This window comes from Rousettus aegyptiacus, unplaced genomic scaffold, assembly GCF_014176215.1.
Source record: "Rousettus aegyptiacus isolate mRouAeg1 unplaced genomic scaffold, mRouAeg1.p scaffold_m13_p_13, whole genome shotgun sequence".
Classification (NCBI taxonomy): Eukaryota; Metazoa; Chordata; class Mammalia; order Chiroptera; family Pteropodidae; genus Rousettus; species Rousettus aegyptiacus.
The window spans coordinates 28,288,407-28,294,708 of record NW_023416288.1 but is presented as its reverse complement, the minus strand read 5'-3'; the positions used below and the strand labels follow the sequence as shown (position 1 = coordinate 28,294,708).

Here is a 6,302-nt window from a genome sequence, read left to right as displayed (position 1 = left end):
TGGATTTGTCATACCAGCCCTTAATTTACTATGTTTTATGCAACAAAGTGATTTCTGTATGTTTTAAGTCACTACGGCTTTCAATTGTTTGCTCTTTGCAGCAGAACTTGACCCTATAGATTACAATGCAAAGAAGATCTGTAGAACTATATAGTTCAGCAGCTGTTAAAAAAATACTCAAAGAAAAAATAAAATAATTTACTTGAATGAAATAAAGAGCATTCACTGGAAACCAACAGGTAATATCTTTTTACTTGGTAAAATACTAAAATATATTTAAATCAAAACCAAGAATTAGATAGTTTGACAGCTCTTGCCACTGCCTTGGTGGTCTTAGTAATAAATTATTGAGAAATTAGTTATAAAATCTCTTTTTTTTTGCTGATGATATTATTTATTTATAGAGGAACACTACTGGAACAAATATATATATATATATTTGGTAAGGCTGGGTACAGGATGAACACAAGCAAAACCAATAGGTTTTCTTTGTGCTAGAAATAACATGGTAGAAATGAAATGGGAAAACATTTCATGCACAATAATGATGAAAACTATAAAAATATTTGCAGTAAATTTTACCAGAAATATTCAGAGTCAGTTGTGTAGAATGTTATTGAGGGTCAGAAAAAAAAATTGATCTTAATTAGTAGAAGGCATACTGTATTCTGGGGTGCGAATACTTAGTGATAAAATAACAGTGTTATATAAGTATGTTAAAATGATACAGTTCCTATTAGAATCCCAACAGTTTTCTGTTATGAATTGCATAAAATGATTTTTTTTAATTATGTGGAAAACTAATACCCAAGAATAGGCAATAATATTTGGGAAAACGGAAAAATTAATCATAAGAGAGGAACTACTGTATCAGATATTAGAATATAGAATACAACTACCTATGAAATCAATGTGGTTTTGGCATAAACATAGAAAAATAGATCAGTGGAATGAATAGAGAATGAAGAAGTGATCTTCATTATATGTAAAAAGGTATTTTAATTCAGAGGGAAATATATGGCTTCTTTATTAAGTTGTGCTATACACTGCCTATACACCTAAAATACAGTAGGACCTCTAATTCCCACCTGTCCCATTCCATGAGAAGCTCAAGCTCATTTCTTTGAATACTCCAGATCACATCTTCAGGCTCTAGCCATACTCCCCACATAAATCACACTCTTGGCTACCTCTTGGGCAGAAGGGATACATGCTTCTAAAGACTTTTCTGCCCTAGAGGGATGGACTCAGGGAAGAGGCCCCCGCAAAGTCCATTAGGGCAGGAATTCTGGAATCCTAGGACCTGCAGCACAGCCCAGGTTTGGGTAGAGGGAGGCACATAGAGTAAGAAGAGACCTGTGGCGCTTCAAACTGCTTGCCCTATTAGGAAGCACGTAGCCAGAAGAGGGCCAGATCAGTGCCATCTGAAAATGTGGACTAAGGCAGGATATCTCTTGCTTGGGTCTTAACTCAGTGGTATCACCATATTATTTTTCCTTCTGCCACCACAGTTGTAACAACCTCCACATTGGCAAGGATCTAAGAGTAAAGATAAGTTCGAGCACAATTTCCTAAGATGGAAATATATCATGATTAAGAAATAAATCGCTTATATTTTGGAGTCATTTGTTACAGCAGCATAATCTAGTCTCTCTCCTTCCTGATCAGCATGTATATGTATGTCTCTGTGTGTACACACATGTGTAAATATGTTCATGAGCATATATATCAATATGGAAGTTTACCAATTAGTTTGTTAATGTGGGTAACATGTCAAAAATGATGTGTATAGCAGTTGAGAGTACAAAATGAAGTAGGAAGACTAAGATAAGCAAAAATAAAAGGGGGAAATAGTAAGACAACAGACTATATATTTTTTAAAAGCATATAAAATATAACACCATTTACCTAACATGACACGCCTATGGGTATTTGCACATAAGTAGATGTATGAAAAAGTGGGCACTAAATATTACCAGTGGTCATTCAGGGTGGAATACTAAGTGATATCTTCCTGAGAACTTCATATCATTTGAGTTTTCTAAATGATGTATTTAAGTACAAGAGAAAAACAATGACTTCATTTTCTTCATAGAAGCAAAAATAGATTAGTCTGAGAGAACATGTGCTAGTCTCTCTCCTTGAATTAAACTGACTTTTGTCTGGTCCCAATCACTGTGACCTTCTTCCTTCCAGTAAACTGTGGTTTGTTCCAAGAATTTACCCACAATCCAACAGTTTTATAGACGAGAAATCATGACATTTTTTGTTTCCTTAATAGCCTGGCTAATTCATGAGGGAAGAAGACCATTGTAATTCAGGTACTCATGTGTGCTGTCCCTCGGGGCTTATTAAACTTTATGCTGAGGGTGTATTTTTGTTTTATGTGTTGATTTGTTTACCTCGTATAAAGGATTACTGATAATAGTCAGAGTTGCCTTTCAGACTTATTTCACAATCAACAGATTTATCTAAGGCAATCTAGGAATAATTTGTGGCGCTCTGGAAGAGATGTTGTAAAACTTATGAGTGGAAAAGATATCTTTCAATATTGTTCTCCTAGGGCCTAGGCTGACCTCCCAGATGCTTCCTTCTAGCCAGTATTTCTGCTTGCCATTTATAAATGTTGGGTAACATTTAAAAGAAAACAAGAATTATAGTTTAAAGTAAATAATAAAAATAATCAATATAACATAATAAAATAAAAGGGTAAGATAAGGTGGCATAACATAAGCACTATAAAGTGGCAAAATAAAGTCAAGAATTAATAAAATATGATAAAAGTTAGCAATGAAACAATAAAAATAGAAAATAATAAAAAAGATTTAAAAACTTAAATCGAGTTAAAAAGCAAATACTGTTAGCTAGAGGAACAAACTAAATGAAGTTATAAAATAGAATATATAAACTAGTTTAGAGACTATAATAAAAATGGTTAGAATCATAAATGAGGACAGAATCTAGGGATGAACTAGCACTCTTTGGTTAGAGGCTGCTAAGTAAAGTGCCTGAGCTTTAGGCTTGATTCTTCTTCCTAAGCTGGAAGTGTGTTGGTGGTAATTTTTGCACTTCGAGGCTTCCAAATGGATGATTTCAGGAGAACAGAGCCCTGAGGTTTTGCATGACTCTCCCTTCTCGTATTCTCCCTATCATGACCCCACTCATCACTTTTCTTAAATGGAATTGCCATCACTGAGATATGAACAATGAACAAGCTTTTTTTTTTCTTTCTTGGAATATCTCTAGATTATTTCATTTGATCAAACTGCAATGCTTATGTCATAAGCAAAATGATTTACATTCAACAAATGTCCTTGAATAAAATTTCACCTTGACTTGATTCCCATTTGACTAAATCTGTTGCAGTAAACCTACATGTTGTATATAAACAGTACCACATGCATGTATTTCCTATAAATAGGCAACACATGGTAAACATTAGATCGAAAGTGACATACAAGAACAACTGTGGTCAAGAAAGATCATGAAATCTGGGCAAATTTGATAAAGCTTATTGCTTGGTAGAAGGAGGCCAGCAATGGGACCATTTGAGGAAATGTACATTGACTGTTGTCTCCAATTCATTCATTTCTGAGTTAGTAATGACCTTCCTTAAGGTACGATTTAAACAATATAATCTACAATACCTCTTCAGAAGTAATTATTCAAGAACAGCAACAAACCTAGGGTTGTCTCTTAAGCACTAGATAAGGTTAATATTAATATTTTAGGTCAACATTTCGAACCTTGGATGAGTTTATTTCAAAATACTTCTAACCGGTTTAAACTGGTTTTGAGGTCTCAGTTCTGAAGCAGGCCTCACTATTGGTGGGCCTTTTGGAAGCTGAGAACACAACTGGTAGGGTGGTAGCATCACACAGACCCCGTGACAACATTGCCTGGCAGAGCTCTGAAGCAGCCCCAATAGGGCCGTACAACTCAGCACATAGCGAAGGGTCACCTGCACTGCCAGGGTCATTGGCACTCTTCCTATGTCATGACTCACTTGCCAAATCAGGTTAACATGGATTTCTGATGCTTCTGGATCAAGCATGCTTGAAAAACCATGAATATTCCTGATTCCCAAGCATTTTAGGACATGGTACCATTAAGAGTCTGTTTTTAATCCCCTTCCATCAGAAGTTCTTAATGCCATCATCATCATGGTGGTGGCCTGACCAAGAAGGTCCATGTTACCCCCTTTATAGGACATTATTGGTCTCAAACAAAGCAGCACACTTCCTACGGGGAATATTTAGCTGTACAACCTACTCAAAACTATTATTTTGAACTCTGGACTCCTGATCGTATCTTCATCTCAGAGGAAGAACTTGAAACATTTTATACAATTATTTGCAAATTTTTCTATACCCTGAAGCAGAACAAAGCCTTCCTCTAGAATTATAGATGTTGCAGATATCGCCTGTAGCTTTTTACTTTGTTCAATGATCCTGGATTGTAACCAGTGCTTAGAAAAGATTTATAGAATCTCTGGTTTACACCATACTACTGTTGCTGGCACCCCACAATGGGGAAAAGCCATTGGCTCAGAAGACCAGTTACATGCACCCCTTTTGTCTCATTTATACAGTTCAGCTTTTCCACAATTTCAAAAACAGGTATCTAAGCCTGTTTTTGTTTACTGATCTTATTATTGTCCTGCTGACTTTGTTCTGCCCAACAGGACCCTTTTATGTAGCTGCAGCCATGAAGCCTGCCACAGTGCCTAAGAGGAAACCAGAGAGTTTAGACCAGGCTACCTGGGCTTCCAGACTGTAGAGATATAGTGCCTGGGGGAGCAAGAGGGCACTCAGCAGAGCGACTCATTTGAAAAGCCTACTGTAACCCACACTTGCTTTGGTGAGAGCCTCTGTACATCTTTGCCCAGCTTAACACTAAAGGTTAATGTTTAGTTTAACTTGTTCTTTAAAACCCTGGCCATGGCCCTCCAAACTAGATTGTTAGACATAGGACAACATCCCAGAGGATGCTCAATGTTTGCCAATAGGATTTCCCTATTTGTATTTTTTTCTACCTCTTGGATTCTCCATTTTCAGAATCATCTTCCCTGGCCCTGACTCTGTGAGCACCAGATGCATGTTTTCTTGACTTGACTTGTGTCCCCAAATTCTGATCATTTCTTGCATTTCATGTAGTCTGTCTATAATATAACAGTTGATACCCTCCTCCCTTTTTTTTTGAATTATCTATGTAGTTTTATACCTGTGTGCTTTCTTGCAGACAGTTCGTTTCAGGTATGTCTCGCTGAATAGGCAGGCATTGTACAAAGCTAACATCAAGAGAAATCGATGAAAATGGTTCAATCCGACGTATACTGGTTCAACTCAGTTCTAACTTTAACAAATCAGGTTCGAAAGGATTTGAACTAGGTTAGAGTAGTTAACACTTACCTTTTAACAACTATCACATTTCAAATTGGAGATTCAATTCTTCTTCATCTAGTTTCATTTCGGGCAGTAGCCTATTTAATTTGTAACATGGATAAATTTGAAGAGGAATGTGTTCTTCTTTTGGCACCTTAAGATCTTGTGGCTATGAAAGAATTATATACTCAAAAATGTATCATATTTATATCATCAAAATATTTTGAGCCTAAGGTAGTAATTTTGAGAAACACTTGATAAAATAATTGGATCACTCAAATAGGAAGAAGTTACCTCATCACTCAAATCTGAGAAAAATAGAGATGAGAAAATACATACCAGTTCCAACATTATTCCTTTGATTATCTAAGTTTAAAGGTAAAATCATCCATGTCTGAGAACATGAATAGAAAGCAGCATAACTTTAAAATCTGATATTATTAAGGGAACTGTGGGAAAAAGAGAATGCTGAAACCATGCAAACTATTTCCATTTGAGATATAGTTCTTAAACTTCCAAGCTTTGACCTACACTCTTAAAATATCTAATCAACACCATAATGTTGATATTTTTAGGTGCCAAGTTGTTCCAAAGTTTAAAGAAAGGAGTCTTTTTCTATTAAAAGGATAAGAAAATATGGTGTATAAGTCATTTTCCTTTCAAACAGTGTTCATATTCACGTTTTTGTTTTTTTTTAAAAAAAAAACCTACCTAAATATCTTTTCATGTACCATGTTTTTTCAATCAGTTTTTGGCAACATATCTTAAATTTAGGATTGAAACTGTTCCATCAAAGGCTCCCAGAAAAGAGAAAATGAAAAATTAAGTGCTGATTTCAGTCTTATTGAAGTCTCTGCCTAAAGCTGCTTTTGAGAATTAATAGTGCCAAAGTTATTTCATTTGTAACTTATTTACCAT

General features: G+C 35.5%; 1 long non-coding RNA gene across 10 annotated transcripts in view; it reads left to right on the top strand.

Moving 5' to 3' along the window:
• Positions 1-6,302, top strand: part of LOC107507984 — a 165,893-nt gene that overhangs the window by 16,231 nt on the left and 143,360 nt on the right. The window lies entirely within an intron of this gene.